This window comes from Manis pentadactyla, chromosome 3 (assembly GCF_030020395.1).
Source record: "Manis pentadactyla isolate mManPen7 chromosome 3, mManPen7.hap1, whole genome shotgun sequence".
NCBI classification, from domain to species: domain Eukaryota; kingdom Metazoa; phylum Chordata; class Mammalia; order Pholidota; family Manidae; genus Manis; species Manis pentadactyla.
Window position 1 is genome coordinate 49,840,779 of NC_080021.1, and position 21,974 is coordinate 49,862,752.

Consider the following 21,974-nt stretch of genomic DNA (forward strand, 5'->3'; position numbering starts at 1 on the left):
CCCTCATAAATGTTCCCTGTTTCTACTAGAGTCTGGTGGACAAGGTACTTCTGTTAACTGGCCTTTCTGCTGGGGAAGCAGAAACTTCCTGTCTTGGGACTCAGTCCTTCTATGGCTAACATATGTAAAGGCTCAATAAACCCTTTCATTTCAGAGATCTCGGTCTCTAGAGTTTTTGACTTGTCACAGTGTTTCCTGATTGTAGAATCCTTACTAAACAACTCCTCTTACTGGTATATAATATACCAGTATGTCATACATTAAATTGTAATATAGTGGCTAAAAGGTGTGTTCATTTTGGAATCTTTGCTCTGTTAGCTGTGTAATCTTGAGCCAATTACTTGGCATCTCTAGGCGTTGAGTCCTCATGTATAAAATGAGGATGATAGAACTTTTTCCTCTGGTTGTAAGGATTAAAAAAGAAAATACCTATAAGGCACTTACCACAGTGTCCGGCTTATGTTAATCACTAAAGAAATAACAGTTATCGTTATTATTAATATTCATATTGAAAAGTATTTTTTGATTTTCTAAAAGCAAAATTCCAGAATGTATGTGGCTAGACTGAATTGTGCCTGACTCCTAAATCCATATGTTGAAGCTGTGAAAAGAAATTATGGGAAACTTCACTAACATGGGGTCAGGAGGCCTGGAGGAGAGAAGCTCTCATGCCTACCATGCCTTGTAAATCTCAGATCCCATCAAAAGAGATGGATACCTTGCTGTTTTAGCTACTTTGCCACCCAGCAATAAGAAGGCTTCCACCTTCCTCCTCCTGCTATAGTCTAGCCAATAAGAAGCCATGATATATCGGACTGCCAGTTTACTCCAATGGACTTTCTGCTTAGACAGAGCCTTCTAGCCCAGCCCCTTCCCCTGTAAAAGAATGTTCCTTTCCTTTGTTCGCTAGACATACTTATGGTTCTATTGTCCCCAGCTGCAATTCTCTGCTACTCCTGAATAAACCTGTTTTAGCTAGTAAAGTAACTTTTATTTTTAAAGTTAACAAAGGGTTAGGGTCTGTAAAGAGGTAATTAAGGTAAAACGAGGTCATAAGATGAAACCCCAATCAAGTAGGTCTGGCACCTAATAAGAAGAGGGGCTCTTTCTGCCAGGTGAGGACACAGGAGAGGGCAGCAAGCCAGGAAGAGAGTTATCAGGAACCAAATCAGCAAGCACCTTGACTTACACCTCCCTGCCTCCAGGATTGTGAGAAAATAAGCAACTTTGTTAATTAGGCAACTCAGTCTGTGGCATTTTGTTAAGACAGCCAGAGCTAAGACTAAGACACTCTTGTTTTGCATTTTCTAGAAGAAAACAAAAAGTTTCAATGTATACAATTCAAAATACACCATTGCATTTCATAAACTAGGTAAACCTGTCAATGGACCATTTCATATGTAGTAGTGTGGTGGTATAAGATTCCGCTTTAGAGAGCCTTAAAGAACCTTCTAGAAAAACAGTTCCTCCTTTATTGAAGATCTGGGGAGCTCAGAGACCTTTCTGATTTATTCTGAAACCTGAGATCTGAAAATCCTCAAGCCCATTGATACTTTTTGGTACAGTGAATACCTCTGTTCAGCTGTCGGTTTGGAATTCCCATCAGTTCATTTCTCTTATCTAGATGACAAATAGAAATGTTTCCTGACTACATAGAAAATTGAGGACAGAAGCTGGGGCTGAGGACTTAAGATGAAGTTTGTTCCTGCAGTTTGAACTCCGGGGACAGAAAGAAAAATACCTGCAAGGCTGCTTGCTAAAAATACAATCCATTTTTGTGAATATTGTAGCAGTAAGGCTCAGTTGCAGAGAACACAACTTATAGAATCCACTCTCCCTAACTCAGGATAAAAAGAATTTCTCACAGGCTTACCTGTCTTGCAGAATTATAGGCGGGCTAAAGAAACACAGTATCTTGGTTTGTAGTAGGAATGAACACACACCACCATAGGCAACACACCCAGTGAACCAGCAGGCTAATGTTGGATAGGCCTTTAAGTAAGTGGAGGCAGAAACATGAATTACAACTTATTTCTCTATCTCACTGCCTGTAAAATCAACTTGCAGGCTCTATTTGCATTACTACCAGATTAGGGAAAAAGGGGTAGGGAACAGAATGATAGTTAGAGGCAGAAAATATGACCAAAAAGATAAGTCATGTATTATTAACTGAGGTTTTAAATATCACAATGGAAGTTCCAGAAAGTGAGAACAAAGGTAATGGCTGTATGAAACTTACAAGAAAAACGATTTTTTCACAACTAAATTCAGACATGAATCTACAAATGTAGAAGACCTATTGAGTACTGAGCAGGAAAAAGAAACAAGTCTATATGTAGGCATATCATACAATCTAAGGATAACAAGAACAAAGAACATTCTAAAGTCTTTGAGAGAACAAATAAAGATCCTTCATGAAGGAATAAGAATCAAGCTAGCAATGGCCTTCTCATCAGCAGGAATGGAGGTGTAGTTAGGAGACAAGCAATGCCCTTAAAGTTCCATGGGGAAATGACTTTTAACTTGGAATTCCATACCAACCCAAACTGTCAATAAAATATATGGGCAGAATGAAAAAATTAAACATAAACTGAAAAAGCTTTATCTCCTCAAAATTCTTTTTGAGGATAGTACTTGAGAATATGAGCTGGCAAAACAAGGGAATTATCCAAGAAATTATAGCAGACTGGCTGGCATCTGTGAACAATAGAATTCAGAAGAGCAGTGAAGGCAAGTCTCAGAATGACAATTGTGCAGCAGACCTGCCAGCCACCCACCCAAACTGAGAGGAGACTACAGAGCTGTAAAAGAACTGCTGGAGGAAAAATATAGAGCCCCTAGATGTGGTAGTACCCTGAAAATGTTGGAATAACGTATTCTAATGATGGAATACAAGTAAACAACTGAAGTTAAAAGCAAAAAGGCAGAAGTCCATTAGGGTGGTGATGTATGATATAAAGTATACAAAAACATACTTTCCTCGACAGTTGAACAATATGTTCTATCAAAACGTAAACTGATTTTCAAATTGATACTTCAGCTGTAGACAAGCAAGAATCTCTTAACTATGGCTACAAAGCAGATTGCAAATAGTTACCCTGATAATTTAAAAGAGACTAGGACAGATGAAGAGAAGGGTATGGGATACAATAGTCTTATTTGACAAAGTGAAGAGGTACTGCTTATATTTGAAACAAGAAATACAAGTTTAAGTATATGATATCACAAATGTAATCAATGGAAAAGCTAACAACAGTGACACAATTTATTGAGTGTTGTAGGTAGTGAACATTTAGGGTGGCTAATTAAGTAAAATTCTTAATGGTCTTGGCAGGAAGTGAGTATGCAAAACTAAACACTGATATATCCAGAATTAGCAGCAGAAGCATTTTATTTAGAGATAGGAGGGAAACAATGAGGTAAATGCAATCACCTCTAGGGAACAAGACTGGAGACTTTGGGAAAGGATGGGCGGTATGGGTAAAATTGCAGTATTTCCAGAACCTCTTGCCTGGCCTTAATCCATCTCCATATCATAGGTGTTTACAAGGGATGGAGAGAAGTAGCCCAACTCTGTATCAGCAGGTGCTTACAAGGGGTAGGGAAGAGGTGAGAATGGCATCAAGACTGAGAGGCTTTTTTTTGGCTCTTCCAAGCCAGGGGGAGAGATATGGGAAAGTGCGAGTAGATGACTTCTTGTAAGCAATAAATGGGTTTCTACCACTAAATTTTTCTCTTCGCCTGATTTCGGCTTCACAGGTTTCCCTGGTTTATTTGTCCCGGGCTGGGAACATGTTTTCCCTCTGGAGTTACAGGTGGTAAGCTTGTTGCTTTATGTGTTTGGCCCACTTGAATTCTTCATATAACACATAATTGTGTGCCGAAAATGTCCCAGGCACATAAAGGAATTGTTTCTGGGTGGCTGCATCTGGGAGGGCTCTCCCTGTGCACCAGGTGAAACCTCAACTTGGATGGGGGAGAGTTCTTGACTCTGAAGGAGAAAGAATTCTCAAGCAGGTGGGAAGAGTATAGGTAAGGAAGGAATTCATTAAAGTGAGAGCAGAAATGAATGGCAGTGGCCTTGCAGGCAGCTGAAAACAGGAAAATGAAGGGGTACAGAGGGTGGGAGAGGGAAATCACTGAATTTGGCATAGGGAAGTCTCCCTCACCAGCTCCTAAAGCCAGGGTCACCTGGCATCCCGTGTCTGCTTGGATCTGCACAGTGTGAGGACTAGCCCCTGCCACCCCGGGATTTGGGGGAGCCACAGAGCATGGGATGGAGTGAGATTATGCTCTGAGAACTTCCCAAAGAAGGGAGATTTTCATTGAGAGATTTTCAGGCAGGCTCCTGAAGCTGCAGTTCCCTCCAGGTCATGGGGACATCATTTATTTCACGGTGGAGCAAAGAGAGAATCAAAGAAATACTCAATCCATATAAGAGGCTTCTGCAGGGGGCCAGGGGAAGTTGCTCAAGTCACTCTTGTGAGAGAGGATACTCAGGGGAGCCTCCCCCTAACTTCCCCTGCACCTCCTAGGAAAGTAAGACAGAAGAGGAGAAGTGGCTCCTTATGGATACCAGATTGGGCAGTTAGAATCTGAGTTCCAACGGACCTTAGAGACCCCACCGAGGTGTGACCTCTGCTGGGGACCTCACAGTTGTCTGCCTATTTTCCTCAGTCCTTTGCATCCAAGGAGAGCTTCAAAAGAGAAGTCTGACCCCCACTCAGCCACGTTCCCAACTCCCAAGGGAGATGGGGAATCAACTGAGGGAGACTTGGAGTAACCTAACACCTGAGGTTTGAGATCGGCAGCCATGCTGATTGCTTTTTTTTTTGAATAAGAATTTTTCTGGTAAGGAGATAACTATGCTTTCCCACATTTTTATTGTTTTCTTGATTGTCGGAGATAAGTAACATATGCAATTGTTCAGGAGATTAAATTCTGGAGACAAAGTTTATAGCAGTCTAAATGAGCCAGATCGTTCTGGTTGTGTCATGGTTTCCTCTGTTGAGGAAGTCTGGTGACTTAGAAAGGATTGCACTGGCATTTAGCTTACTGGTTTTTTGTTTTGTTTTTTTTTACAATTTTTAAAATTAAGTTATTATTGATAAACACTCTTATGAAAGTTTCACATAAAAAACAATGTGGTTACTACATTCACCCATATTATTGAGTTCCCCCCCAACACCCAATTACAGTCACTGTCCATCAGTGTAGTAAGATGCCACAGAGTCACTGTTTATCTTCTCTGTGCTACACTTGTCTTCCCTTCCCCATTATCCCCCCCACACTGTGTACTAAGTGCTTTTTTAAATGGCTGTCACATGCAGCAGTTGGCACATTATAAATAAGGAAAGTAAGAAAAAGATCCTGGTCACAGCCAATACTCACCCTTCAAAGGCAATCCCAGGTGATCCCCCAAAGATGTTACTGGCTGAGACACTGTTTTTCCCAGGATTGTGCCTTGGAGGTGACAAAGAATAAGGCCAACAGACAAGAGTATGGAACAAGCAGCAAAGTTTAATAAGAGTGAAAGAAGAAAGAAGTGTTCCCGTTTATCGGGAGGGAGTCCAAGGGAGGTCACTGATAGAGCCGCAGTGTCTAGGGTTTATAAGCACAAAAACAGAGTAAACCATGCAAGTGGCTGGGAGTTGTTCCTAGGGCTGTTGCTATGGCTGAGCTAGGATCAAAGGAAAAGAAAAACTCCTTTTTTTCTCAGGCTGAATTTTCCCAGATGTCCAGGATGAGGCTTCTTGTTCATTGAGAATCCTTGACCCTAGTTCCCTTCTGCCTGGGCCTTACTGGGACCTTGAGTTCTATGTGCCTGTGTCTAACACCTGCCTCTGAAACAAAATATTTGGAGAGACAAAATATTTTCTACCACAACAATGCCAAAATTTGAAATGGAATGATAGCATTGTGTCTAAAATTTTTTCTTAGGCAATTAATGCAAACCAAGTTCCTCCCCTCTTCTCTTCCTTTCCCCTTACACTCCCTAACACCAACTTCTCAGTCATTTGGCACCCACTCCCAGTCTTGTTGGTTTTGCAGGAAACTCATGAATGGGGCAGCAAAGGAGAAATGTGGCCTGTCCTACCTTTCCCTTCCAATGGGGTGGCAGGGAGGAGTCCCATGATTTCTGTGAAGGAGATTTGTGGTTTTGGACTTCTAGGTAGTGAACTGGAGCAGCAACGATGATAAGCATACTGAGCAGATGACTTGGGAGCAGGAATGAGAAAAGTCTTCTCTTTTTCACAAGTACCACAGTAGTGCTTCTCAACTAAGGCTCAATATGAGAATCATGCAGGAGCATTTACAAAAATCAATGCCCAGGTGCAGTCCCCTCCCCTCCCACACTTGCTGATTATGTTAGGAACTGGTGAAGGAGCCTAGTCACATAATTCAAATCATTAACATAGAATTCATGTGCAATTTTGCACAATTGATTGAATTGACAGAACAAATTAGAGCTTCAAACAACTTTTGATTCTGATATTCACAATATAAAATCTGAGAAAGAACTACTCTTTCTTGGAACTTAAAATGGTATGTACAGCATAAATAGAAGACATGCAGCTTATATTTTATCGATAAAGTTAGTTCAATGATAAAAATCCCCCCTACACATAACATACCAGTTTATAGTTCTAATCTTACCCTTTTTCTTGGTGGTCCCCATGCTGTTCCCTCCAAATGAAATGTAACAGGCAGTCTTTCCTCAGGATTTTGTATTGGCTTTTCCCTCCACCAGGAACACTCTCCTCACCGTATCCACATGGCTAACTCCTTCACCTCCTCAGAGTCTACTCAAATATCACCTTCTCAATGAGCTGACCAGAATCTTCTTGCTTAAAATTTGTAATCTGCCCTGCGTGTCCTTAATTGGCATTTCCAATTTCACCTTGCTCTACTTTTATTTTTATCATAGCACATGTTATCTTCTAACGTATTATATGATTTGCCTACTTAATGTATCTACTCTGTAGTATTTGTTTCTTCCCACTGAATTGTAAACCATTAAGATAGGGAATTTTCCCTTTTATTCACTAATGAAACTTAAGTGTCTAGAACAGTGCCTATTACATAGTTAGTACTCAATATATGTTTGTTGAACTTCAGTGGCCTCTTAAATAACATTTAGCTCATTATCTCCACAAAAGATATGTGTTTAGTCATGTTGTATAATATACATTTGGAATGTGCTAGCATTGCATGGTTATATAAAGTCTTTTTGGAGTTACAAATCTCCTCGGGCAAATCGTCTGTCTCTCTGTGAAGCATGCTGGTATGGGGGAAGAATTTTCTTCCATCTTTTAGGGTACTTCTAGCTGGTCTAGGAATTAAAATGACATGGGTCAGATTGAAAGGAGAAAAAAACCCAAAGATTTATTGCACACACACAGAGGCCCAATGATGAAATTAAGAACTAAAGAAATGACTAAGGCAGGCATTTCTAAATTCTTTTATATATTTTATAAAAGAATTCTTTTATATAAATTCTTTTATGTATTTTAGACAGAGAATAAATCTGTGAGGAATTGACAGGACAAAGAAAATTTAGGTTTGGGAGCTCCAATTAGTAAGGAATTCCAAACAGCGTTTGAGCTGGGGTAGTATATTAGTAAAGAAGTTAACAGTATTTGTTTATGTAACTTCCTTGGCTCTGAATTCCCTGTCTCTGATGATAAGGGTGTCTCTGTACCCTCCAGTTGTAGACAGGGATGGGAGATTTATTTCCTGGTTTCAGTAGGGACAGAGGAGGGTCAGAGTATCCTTGTTCCAGATGTTTCTCCAGCTGCTTTAATTTAAAATAATCAATATACCAAAGTGGCACGTTTTAGGACATCCTGCCCTTGGCCCCTACACTGGATATCTGGGCTGGGAGTCAGAAGATAGATCTGGGCTTTACTCTTGCCTTGTCTGTTAAGTAGATATACAATATTGGGTAAGTTACCTCTCCTCTCTGAACCTCACTTATGTAATCTAGAGAAGAAAGAGATGGTTATAAAATGAATTCCAAGTTCTCTTCCTCTACTATAATCATACAATATTTTATTACCAGTTGTGAGATTGAAACATGATGTTCATTTTGTTTTGTTTTCTATTTTCTTATGAAAGCAGTTAAAACATGCCTCTATCTCCGTATTTCAAATTGAATTTGGTATAGTGGTTAAGAGTTATCCTCTTTGGAATCACACTGTCTTTATTTTAATCCTTGCTTAATTCCTCATATCTGTGTGTCAAGCAAGTTATCAAACATTTCTCAGCCTCTGTTCCCTCTTTTTTAAAATGAATATAGTAATAGTACCAATTTCATAAGTCATTATATTTACCATGAAATTTAATTAGATAATCCATGTAAAAACATTTAATACAGTGTATAGTTGATGGTAAAGGCTCAATAATAGTTAGCTATTAACTGCATGAAATATTAATCTTAGCAATACTTTCTGCGCATGAATTTGTGAAAATAAATGAAGACTGACTGGATGAGAAAAGCAAAAACTATATATTGTGAACTTGCTGTAGAAATGGGGCTGGCCACTGTCACTTGCATTTTGGCAGAAACTCAAAGGCAAGCAAAATGGGAAAGCTATTATTTTTTATTTTTTGAAATGGGAAAGCTTTTAGTGGAAAAAAAGTAAAGTCTTCAGGTATGCCCTGATGGGAGGCTGTGGGCAAGGGGAAGGTACAGGTGGGCTAGCTAGAATTAGGGCACCCCATGAGGGTGGTTAGGGATAAATATTCATCTTCCTCTGCTAAGTGCTAAGTTAGAAGTGGGAACAGAAAGTAGGGAGCTGTCAATTAGTCATCAAACCCTGGACATTTGGGGCTGATTTTTACAGGAGTTGTTTGGCTTCCTGGATTGTCACTGGAGATAGCAATCTGGTTGTCTGCAGGTCTGACACAGCAAGCTGGCTTCCTTGGCTGTTTATTGTAGGTAAAGGGTTCGTTTTCTGGGCAGGGTGCTACAGGCTGTGGGTCAAACTTCTATTGTATATGGTCTGACCATGGTCTGTTTGCATATTCAGTCTCTCAAGTTCTTAAGAAAACAGTAAAATATTAATTTCTTTCATAGATTTAGGCTTTTTAATATCTCAGAATAGTATTAAATGTGGAGATAATTTAATTGAGTCAATTTCTTTACTTACATTGATAGAGTAGTTTGTTCCAATTGTCAATTTAGTGCCAGGATGAGATTTCATTTGGATGATGACAGTAGCTAAGCCTTATTAACAAAGTTGTCAAGAATATTGGCTGGAAGAAAATGGATTGTTTTAGTTTTTTTTAGAGTTAAGTTTGACTTAAATATTGATACTTTGTTGGCATAAACCTATCTATCAGTATCCTGCAAAGTGTATTTACCTTCCCTTAATCCATTTTATCCATAAAAAGGCTTGGGACAAATGTAATTATAGAAGTCCTTTCTATCTAATCAGGTTCTTCAGTGTTTGCCCATTAAATGAGAGAAAATTCTAAGATACCTGCCTGGCAAAGTTATTTTTGGATAGGAACCCATTTCCTACATTTTCCTCCAGAGGCTTCAAAATTTCAATTTATGCCACTAAATTAGATAGTCTCATAAGGACATAGAGATTATTTTTTCACTTTAAAATGTAGTTTTGTGATTTTGTTCCTAACTTTATTCTTTTAGCTTTAAAAGACTATTTGGCCTCCCCAGTTAATAAAAGGGTTTTATGGTAGAGCAGTTCTTTGTGTATACTCATTGTTAAATTGCTTCTCAACATGGTTGTCAGAGTCTGAAGAGATACTTTACAATTAATGAATCTTATTTGAAGATTCTTACTCCTTTTGAGCATTCAATGCTTATTGCATTTACTTCCTATAGGTTTGGAAGAAAATATGATAATGTCAAATACATCACAGATCAGATTACTTGAAATTAAAATTTGAATTTCCACTATTTTATAATTTATTCCTGATGTGTTTTAATGATAAAAAAAGAGGAATTAGCTTGGCCTTTTAAGGCATTTAAAATTATAAAATCATTTAAAAATAAGACAGATAACTTGCATTAATATAACAGTGTATTATCAGATATATAGTATTACTAAAATAACTATATATTTGTCCTTGTTCTCAGCATTAAAACAGATTATTATAAATCCCACAAACAATAGCTTTAATCATAAATGTGAATATATACTTATTTTTTCTATTTTATTTTAGAGTACATACTAGTCATGACATAGTTAAAGTAATCGTTTGACTCTAATTCTGCTACATTGTTGTAACTAGAATGTTTGGTAGGGTTGTTCTTTTGTGGGGGTTGCCAAGGAACCTGCTTATTTGTATACACTTTTATGTTAATTTATGGACCATAACAGAAATCAATGAAAACTCATGCTAAGTCATTAGAAATTTAGTGTGACTTCCAGACCTCTGAACTAGAGTTTGGAATCAGCTTCCACAAAAGCATGTAAAACACGTCTAGCTTCCATATGCAATTCCAAGGAGAAAATATTTACTTTCTTTCCTGTTTAAAAGTACTACATATGCAACCCCTATGTTTTTCGCAGCACTTTTTACAATAGCCAAGATATGGAAGCAACCTAAGTGTCCATCAGTAGATGGATGGATAAAGAAGATGTGGTACATATATACAATGGAATACTATTCAGCTATAAAGAAACAATCCTACCATTTGCAACAATATGGAAGGAGCTGGAGGATATTATACTCAGTGAAATAAGCCAGGTAGAGAAAGAGAAGTGCCAAATGATTTCCCTCATTTGTGGAGTATAACAATGAAGCAAAACTGAAGGAACAAAATAGCAGCAGACTCAGAGACTCCAAGAATGAACTAGTGGTTACCAAAGAGGAGGGGTGTGGGAGGGTGGGCAGGGAGGGAGAGAGAAGGGGATTGAGGGGTATTATGTTTAGTACCCATGGTGTGGGGGTCATGGGGAGAACAGTGTAGCACAGAGAAAGCAAATAGTGAATCTGTGGCATCTTGCTGCACTGATGGACAGTGACTGCATTGGGGTATGGGTGGGGACTTGATAATATGGGTAAATGTAGTAACCACATTGTTTTTTCACATTAAACCTTCATAAGAATGTATATCAATAATGTCATAATAAAAATTTTTTTAAAATACTACATATACAAGAGTTAATTTCCAGAGATAAACATCAAAGCTCTAGACAAACTAATTAAATAAGAGATTTGAAATGCATCCACTCAGTATTTTTTTTCTTATGAATATATATTTTATTTGCAGAAAGATTGTTTGGCTCTCTTACAAATCTGTCTTGCTGTTACTTATATTACTGTCTTGTTCTTTCATTGTGATTTATATTCCTTCCTTCCTTATAAACATTTGTCAAAGTATTTTTCAGACTAGATTGTATCCTTTTCTTCTAGTCCTTGGTGTGCAAATTCTTCTATTTGTTGTGTCTGCTAATACTTTCCACAGTGATTCATTTCCTCAAACAGATTATAATCTCTAGCTACAAATCCATCTCTACCAGGGGCTGATTTGGGAGTTTATGCTGTGTACTCAGGATATAAAATCTTAACCACAGCTTAGTTCCACATTTGCCTGTGCCTAGACTGGATGGGTTTTACCATATCTAGAACAGTTTTAATGAATACCTCAATTTAGGATCATTTGAGGCAAACAGATGGAACGAATTTGGACTCCACAGCTACCCACAGGCTAGGGGCTGGCTTCCTGTTGGTGATTTCTTTTCGCCCAAGCTTCCTTGTGGTTCACTAGGCAGGGTCAGTGGCTGTTTTTCCTACTTTGTGTAAAGGTCTGCTCCTTATGCCCCACGGCCATATGCAGGACAGTCAGAGTCAAGTCTCTTGGCCAGGACATTCTTCCTCCACAGTCATCGGAATGCCAGCCCCCCACACTCAAGCATAATACCCAGTTTCAACATGTCCACTAGCTAGCAGGAGCTCACAATTTATCCTTGAAATCAACACACTTGGAAAATTGCAAGGGAGTGTTATTACTAAGAATAGTGAGCCTATCCTTAGCCAACCATGTTTGTGGTATGAATGGGGTAACCCTACAGTCACCCTGAGGTATAAGCTGCTTTGGCTTCTGCTCCTGCTCACTAGTCACTACCCCACATTTTCCATTCCTTTTCTATAGTCTGGAGGTTTTACTGTCAATCTGTAGGTTGACAGTGCATCCAAAACTTCCATTGCTGTGTTTTGATCATTTGCATATTGGGAGGAAACTTGTTTTGATATGTCAACCTAAAGTGTACTCCTTTGTTTAATATATGAAAATCTTCCTAATCTTCCATTGTTTACTGCTCCTTGTGAGTTTCGATCAGATTTATTAGTTATTTTCTTATCACTGTAATTACATTTATTTGAATCATAGACTAAAAGGTGAAAAGTAAAGAAATTTTCCTTTTCCTTCCTTGAAATAGTTGACTGAATTTTGTCTAATACTATGTGGTTTCTGAATGTTCATCATTCCTAGGGTAAAGTAAAAAGTAATTATTTTATTTCTTTCAAAAGGATCAAACCAGTACTTTGAATGTGAATTCATTACTGATATGCACAATGTTTACTAGTATGTTATTATTATTTGGCATCTAATTTTAGCTGTAAAACTACTTTGGCAGTCAGATTTACATCTAATTACTCATTACCTAGAGTCAAGATTCCATTCCATGTGAGTAGGATTAGCGAAAGCCAAGAAAGTTCTGAATAGACTAAAGCACCAAGTAAAGTAACAGAACATGACATTGACACACAGAGCGAAGCAGGCCTGTTTTTTAATCAGAATTAAGTCAAAATGGGCTCTAGGGTTTCGGTTCACGATGGAAGCTTGGTTACTGAACTGAGGCAAAAGGTGGATGAGCCAAACACATCAGACAGAGGGCACACATATGCTGAATTTAGGCATACATGGCACAGCCGCAGATTGAATGTGCCAGTGGGTCATAAGCCGTTAGAGAAGAGGTCATAGGCTGTCGGAGCTGATTCATTGTGTTACACCTACTCTTCAGTCTCCTATTTGTTGTTCATTCCTTTAGACATACATTCCTTCTTTTCAACGTGATCATCTGGTTACCTTTAAAGATTCTACAGGCCCAGACAGAGTGCTCAGGACTGCTGAGGAGAGGCTTGGTTCAAAGGCAGCATTTGGCGGTAAGCCTCCAGTAATGGAACTTGACTTTATTATAGTCTGGTAACTGCCTCCCCTACCTATTCTGCTTCTTTGGTTCCAACTTTTCCCTAGTGACCATACTCTAGCTTTTCATCCTCCTTTTATATTTCCATCTGAGTTCCTCCTATCACCAACCCATCCTGATGCACTTTTGTTCAACAAGGCTTTTTACTTTCCTACACTGAGGAGAGGTCTGTAAACCCTATGTAAGTCATTGATGTGTTAAACTTCTTGGCTTCATCTTATAAAAGTATATTTTAGAGCCCAGGCCTGGAGTAAAATAGAGTTAAAACTTCATTTACTCTATTGATGAAAGAAAATATTATGTCCTCTTTTTCTGTACAGTCTTTTGATTACTTAAAAAAGTATCATATGTCTGGTAGTGTCAATACAGTCACTACTTCTCTGACTTTAATGATATGTTAACCTGAACATTGAAAGTGAAACTGTACACATAATATAAACACACAGAAATGACACAGAAACATGCTCGTGTGTCTCATCTAACCAACATTTTTAAATCACGCACTCTAGAATATTCTAATGGATGCCCCTGTTCTCTTCCCTCTCTTTGACTTCCTAGCCTATCTGTACAGGTTAGGATTCCTTGACAATAAGTCAATTCATGCTCTGTTGAACAAATATTCTTTTTTCCATTTATTTGATCTCAACACCTGCCTGTTTGCTTTGTCCTGCCCAAACAGAATTGTAGAAGTTATCCCTTCACCAAAAATGTAAATCTTAAGCCTTAGCATAGCATACAAGGTAAGTGATCTGTTTTAACTGCTGCTTAGTCCCTTTACACTTTACCTTTCAGTGACCTCCAAATCCTAGTAGTTATAGCAATACACCAAGTTATTTTTTGTCTTGAGCCTTTGTGCCAGCTTTCTTCTTTCCCTGGCATATCCTCTTTTTCATTACTGAGTAGTACTCCACTATACAAATTACCACAATTTATTTACCAGTTGATGGACATTAAAGCTGTTTCCAGTTCGGGGCTATCATGGATGAAAATTTAAAAATAGAACTGCTATAAACATTTGCACACATGAATTTGTAGATGTATGTTTTTATTTCATTTTGGGAAATACCTAGGAATGGGATTGCTGAGTCATGTGGTAAGAGTATCCTTACCTTTAGAAGAAACTTCAGAACTGTTTTTCAAAGTGGCTGTATTACTATATATCCCCACCAGCAACATATGAGAGTCAGTTGCTCAGTATTTCTGACAACTTGGTGTTCTCAGTATTTTTAATTTTAGATGTTCTTGTGGCATGTAGTAGCATCTCATTTTGGTCCTAATTTGCTTCTAATGAATGATTAATACTTTTAAGAATCTTTTAATATGCTTATTTAGATTCTGAGTACAAATTCTTTATCTGATATTCTCTATGTAAAGATCTACTCAACGAATTCTCTTAGTATTCCTGGTACAATGTAGAGCATAGTTTTTGAAGCCATGCTACCAACCCTTGATTATTACACCCACATTTCATGTAAGAGAATAAGTAAGCCAGGATTATTTTGGATTTCTCTCCCTAGTGGCTGAACCCAGTCCAAGAAGATACATTATAGTATCTTGCTGCTTTCTTTTTAACCTCATGAAGAATTTGGTTAATTACTTTCCTTTAAAAGTCTTTATCAAAGTCAAAGGATTTGGAACTGAAACATTAATGGAGTTCTTTGTGGTGGGGAGAGTGATTAGCGTTAATGTAGGGGAGAATCACAAGGAAGCAAATTTTGATTAAGCAGAAGAAAACTTTCTAACAAAGAGCAGAAAGATGTAGAAAGAAGAGGCTGAAGATGGTAGTTCAGGTGTGGGCTGGTATTTTGCTCACTATGTGATCCTAGACAACTTACCTAAAATAATTTTTGATCTCTACATGAAAGGATTTTTGCAAAGGTTAAATGGGATAATATATGTGAAAAGTCTATGCAAATGTAATAAAATTAACAGTACTAACAGTTGTAGCAGAAGCAGCAGTAATAGAAATGAAAATAGGTGTAGGAATTAGTATTGATCAGCATTCAACATGCTGCCTGAAGAAGGACTGCGCTTCCTGCCTCCAGTCCGTAGCCGGTTATGGAAAGGAATCTACTGTACAGAACTTCAACCATCTGTTTCTCTAATGTTCTTTCCCAATCTAAGCCTCTGTACCTTCAGGATCGTCAATTCACTGCATGCTTTTACTGGTCTCAGCAGTGTTCTATTGTCATTACCACAGGAAGCAGGGACAACATGTAAAATAAAAGGTAGTGAGATATTTGAAGTATTCTAATTGTGAAAGCTGTTCATCTAATTTCTACCACCTTCTTCAAAACAGTATCAGTGAATAACATAGGATTCAGCATTAGTCATTTTTAGGAATACTGAACTGAAGTTGATCTTTGTGAAAGCACAGATTTAAATTGTAGACACCAAGCTCACATTCTGGAATGCTTGGGAGCAAAGACTTCCAGGGCCACTGATATTTTTCACAAAGTTCTTATGCTGATCAACTGCTATAGCTGAGTAAATCAGTAATCAAGGAGCAAATAAAAGCATAAGGTAAATGAATGATATTATTTATAAAATGAATAAATTTCAAAAAGTGTATATTTTTATTATATCCAAAGACATGGACAAATATTCAGGGGGGAAATGGGATATTTCATGCATACAGTTTTATAATTTAAAAGAATTAATATTGTTAGGAATAAAGGTTTTAGGGATTATCAAATATCTAAAATGTTTAAAACACTTATATTTAATAATTTGGAAACATGTTTAAGCTAATAACCATCTGCCTTAAAAAAAAAATTTTGTATTTCTACTTTAGAAATAATACCTGGTCATTACAGAGAGTTAATGAAAATGGTATACATTTTTGTGAAAAGAAGAAAATGAATCATACCACTAAACATAACCACTGTTAATATTTTTGTGTATTCCTTCTATAATATACATGTATGTACCCATATATGTACATAATAATAAAATACATACACAAAAGACATACATTTAAAATCCTGCTTTTATTAAATAGTTTTTAAAATACTACTTTATAGTTTCCTAAGAGTATTCCCTGTATTTATATTTTAACATATTTAACTGTATTCCTTCCTGTTGAACATTTAGGAATAAAACATAGGACTTATTTAAGCATGTAAGCCTGTTAAATCCCATTCTGAACTCTCTTGTGTGTGTATGTTTTTGATCTCCAAATGCAGTGTAAGTTTGGGTTGGCTCAGAGAGTCGAGGTCTTTTTATATGAAAGTCCAGTTGTCTGCAGAAAGCTGGGTCATCATGGCCCTATCTCTATCACAGTTTTCTTCCTCTCCAAATATAGCCATGGTCTGATGAGGAATTCTTCCAAAGAAAGAGGAGAAAGCAAATCACACTGTGTTCTAATAAATGTAAAATGTCACACATTCACAGATTATAATAGAAATCAGTCTGGTCACTGCTTTAAGAGGGAAGTTCATTTAAGGTAAGTAATCTCTTACCAGAAAAACAAGTTCTTTATCTGGAAACAAACACTCTTAAAATGAATAAAAGAACTTGAAGATGCAGTGTGGTACTTTCTGCAGAGGATGTTTTAAGAAAAACTAATTTGATCTGAGAATGTAGACACAGAAATACCAGCTGGAAAATGTTGAAAAGGAAAAACCTTAAGAACCATATTTCCCTTAGGTTTTTGGGAAAACTAACCTCATAATTGCATACATAAAACAGAGCTTAATGGCTAGCTCAGCTAGGTCAGAAATAAAATAATCCAAATGAAAACTGAGAAGTGTGGTTAGTAATGAGAGCACACAGGCTAGCTTGGAATGGGAAGGGGGACTGAGGAAGAGGCTCAAAACCGTCCTTTCCCAAAGCCCATAGATATTGAAGGACAGCTGCTCCTTGCAGGTTATTCCCCTACTTTAGGGTGTTATTGGCTATTGGCTTAATGGTTAGATAAGCAGTATTAACTAGAAGCAAAAATGTTGACTTTTCCGTTCACTTGAAAACCAAATTAGAAGATCAGAAAATTTTATCACAAGGGACATGAATAAAGCAAACACAGAGCCTGACTGTTGTTCCAGAGTGTTTTACATAGATTAACACATTTAATCCCCACCACAGCCCTGTGAAAATCTCCAGTGGCAGCACAGGGAGGTTAAGTCACCTACCCAAGATCACACGTCTCAGAAATGGTGAAGCCACAATTCCAACCTTCTGAGGCTCCACCACCTTTGCTGGTTGGTTTAGTCTTGTCTATATGCTCTCCCTCTCTTGGTTCTTTTTAAAGAAGTGCTGCTACTGCATATGCCCTGGCATACCTGACTGCTGCGTACCCTGCCTTTGCTCTGCCACAGGTCAGGGCCAAATGATGAGGAGAGATGGTTCAGTTCCAAGGATAAGGGAGGTGCCCAGTATGCGGTGAACTAGAGCAAGAGGTAGTGTGGATTCACCTCCCCTGCTCCCCTGACTATGGTTAACTATCCAGTAAAAAGCAGAATCACAGCTGAGCATGTGACTCAGAAAAATCACTTCAAAATTGTTTAGCAATTAGCATGACACTCAGAATAAATAAAAATGAAAGAATATATGTGTAAGCAGAATTTTAGGCTAGACAAAAAAGAGGGGGAAATGAACTTCACTTCTTCCTAGCCCTATGCCTTTTCAGTTATTGTGAAAGTTTTAAGAGAAGAAACCTGTTGTAATAACAGTCTGACCTCCTGTCAGACAAAGGAAAAGATAAAACCTTATGGATTTGCATTTTTCATCTGTCTTAGAATTTAAAACTTTCAATTGACATTCTGATGATGAGGTTATCCAATTTTTAGGTACCTTGGTGAATACAACTCCATCATTTATATAATTCTTATTAAAGCCTAGGGTTGATTTTCAAATGTGGGAGAAGAAGCATAACCCGAAATTCTGGTTTAAAAAATTACACTTTAATTTTTGTTATTTTTAGCGCTCTACTAATTGTTAAATTTTAAATGATTCTTCTATTAGTCCTTGCTTACTGCTGTACTTTTATTTATTTACTTACTTTTATTAAGGTACCATTGATATACACTCTTATGAAGGTTTCTCATGAAAAACATTGTGGTTACTACATTCACCCATATTATCAAGTCCCGTCCATACCCCACTGCAGTCACTGTCCATCAGTGTAGTAAGATACTGCTGTACTTTTGACATTTACTATGGTTTTGGTTCTTGTGGGCTGTTAGAGATTACATTGAACAGTTGAGGCTTTTTCTCAGATTGTATAAATAGATCATTTGCAGCAGTCAAAATGTGAGGAATACATACTGTTTCTATTTCGGAAAATCCCTGTAGAACTGGTCCATTTTTTTTCTAAAAGAAAAAGTTTGTTTCATTGTTTACTTTAGCTATAAACTCCCACTTACTCTATTTGGGGCAGGGGCTCTGGAGGGTGGGGTGTGTAAGTAATATGAAATCAGGCAGAGTTTGGGAAGTAACCCAAATGATTAAAATATCCAATGTGGAGTTTTTTCAGTTATTCCATCAATCAATTGTTATTTCCAAACATAAGTGGCTCTAACAATATATGCAAGCTTTTAGCATTTGATTCTATTTTGGAGAAAACAAGTTTAATTCTGAAGAAAAAAACTTGTCATGTGTTAGCTGAGTTCTTTTAAAAGATCCTGGTATTTTTAATTATAAGCATAGTTCTCTCTGCTTCTGTGGTTCTCAGCCATATGAATATGTTGTGCTTATTTATTTTGTACTGTATTCCATTTCATTAGCTCAACAGATTGAAGACCACTAACTTCAAAGTAAAGCAATAAATTTATTAAAAGCACAGAATGTAATTTTCTGTAGCTAAATCAAATAAAATCTATTAATACAGGTCTGCAACAACTTTTGTGAGACTCTTGGCTTCATATGTGTTTCAGACATTTTAAAAATACATGCTTTTCTATCCTGCACATAATAGTCTCAACAGGATCTAAGGAAGCACCCTATAATCAAATATATTAATATATTTGCAACAAAATATGTAAGTAAAATAAATAAAGAATGTAAATAACCTCACAGTACTTGAGGCAAGTTTTTCTGCCTAATGAATTTACACCAAAATTATGAAAAAAGCACTTATTCTTCAGAATTTTTGCATTTTGGATTTGAAGAGATGATAGACTTATAATGATCCCACAAGACATCTTAAGGTGAAAAATATATTTTTCTCTAGTTATAATCTATACTATGCCCAAAATAAAATAAATTTTGAAAGATTGTTTTTTGAAGCAAATCATTTAAAAGGGTAAAGAAATCAATGTCTTGTTGTTAACAACCATTTGATCAATAAATATGAGAGATGCCCTCTCAAAAAAAAAAAAAAGAAATTAATGTCAAACTTATCTTTTTTATCCCAATTTCAGATACATTGAAATGTCTTAAAAAAATACAATTTCTGGTATATTATAAATATTGACACTTAAAAATGGAGCTGTTATACTGTTCTTTTACAATGTCTCTGATTCTAAAATATTTGGTATCTGTCATCACCTACTTTACAAATATATGATTTACTATGAAATGATATGGTACCTGAGATTTGCCTTAAAAACCCTAGCAAAAAAAAGAAGTGGGGGGGGGGGCCAGGGGGTCAAATAAAGTAGGATTTTCAAAATAGTAGTAATTGTTGAAGTTGGTGATGGGGGCTCAGTTTATCATTCTATTTTGGGACATGTTTGCAAATTTCCATATTAACGGAACATTTTTTAAAAAAATACAGATGAACAAGTTCTGCTTTAATAGTCTTAAATATTACATAATTCCTTTTTCTCTTTAAATCTGGATTGCCATTCCACTCCTATATACTTTTTTCTTAATGTAATGTTCAAGATTAAAAGTTTCGATCACCTTATCATACTTCTCTGTAACCCTAATAGTCATATAAAATGAATTTTAAAATGTTATTTTCTATAATCCTCAAGCTATGACCATTGCAATTGTTTTCTCAATTGAGTTTTTGATAGCATCATAATTAATACATAAAAGAAATATATTACTTAAAATGTATGCAGTTATGAAAAATGAAGGGAATTTTCCAAAATTTCCAAAAATCTTATTGGAATTACACATCTTAAGGAGATGGATTTTTTTCAAATCAGTATTTCCTTACATTGATGAATATTACTAACTACTAGAATGAGACAGGGCTCTTGCCTCATCAATTCTATTCTTATTTTTTAATATTTTAGATTTAAATATTTTTAAATATTCCTATATTTTTAAAATCTCCATTTTTAGTGCTGAGGAACTGTATCTATCTACATAGAGTAGATAAATATTGTTGTAGCAATGTCATTTTGGAGTCCTTCCAAGTTATGCACACAAAAATCCTACAATAAACTACTGTTAAAATATCAATTATTAAAAGTTACTTCAATTTATATTAGCTGAGATATTGGATTAGGTCTTCCTTTGATTCTAATGAAAACAAATAACTGGAAAACACCTCACTTGCAAAAGTGATTGTTACCCATCATTAGAATAATTCACTTTCTCAACACCAATTTCAATACTTCAAATTTTCCTTTTGTTTTCTTCCCTGGAGGTGTTTATACCTTAACATTATAGTAAAATTTGTGATGTCTGAGATACGCTTTTCTTCTGTAAAGAGGGAGATAAGCCATTATAAAGATCTCCTGGGGAAGAGTTCAGGTGAAGACTGAGATCTAGTAAATGATTCCTTTAAAATAGTCACATCTTCCTCTCTCACTCTTTTTGACTTAAAATCACATTTTTTGTTTAAAAACCTGCAAAAGTAATATAAATTGGTTAGGAGAATGAAATAGTTGTTTATAATATTACTTCCTCATCCCCAAATGTGAAGGCAAGTTTAAATGGTCGATTAGAAACTGGGTAAAAGGCCTACTTGAAATTAAGAAGCAAACCAAGTATAAAATCTAAGCAGTAAGAGGAACAAAGGACCATATTTAACCACAGCCAAAGTAGAAAAAGGTTCTTTGCAGTGTGATGTGAGTTGACAGGGAAAAGTCTCCAAATATTTTTTCTCTTTTAAATTTCTACTGAATTCTAAGTTTCTATGTTGGAAATGAGTCAGCTTATTCCAAGAGGCTAGGTTGGAGTAGAAGATGCAAATGTTACTGGAGTGAGCAAAGCAAAATCCTGTAGAGGTGTGCCAAGGTAAAAGCAACAAAGAGGTGGAGGGGTCAGAGATTCATCAAAGTCAAAGGAAGCCAAAAGTGAGCTGTCAAACCTCAGCTACTGAATCAATAATCTGGGGCATAGAGAAGGAGCAGACCCAGTTGATTTGGGAACAAACAGGGTGGCAATGAAAGGGAATTCCAGTGAATGATATATTTTCTAGAATCTGAGTGTCTAGGCTCTAGAGACCTCACAGGTATTTATTTTTATCTTGCTTTCATAAATATTTCATAACATCCATTACCAAGAATAGTCATGGGTAATTTTTCCTGACACAAAGGGTTTTGATAGAAGAATTCTAACAATTAAGAGTTTCATCCCCTTGAGTTAAATCATCTTGAACAGCATCTGGTAAAATGTAAATGTGCCTGGAAAAGGATGAGTTATCAGATTCTTAGCTAGGGTGAAGTAACAACCTTAAAATAATCTGTATGGTGGTGCTTCCACAACTTGTCAAAATGTATTTTGTCCTTAATACTCATTCAGTTTTACTGTATGTAAATTACACTTTGCGCCTTACAGTTTTTAGGGTTGAAAGAGGAATTTTTAGTTGAGAGACAACTGGACTGAGTGGTTTCCTTAAGTTTGATGTTCTCGAGATTTTCTCAAGTCCATTTCGATCCATGCAACACTTCT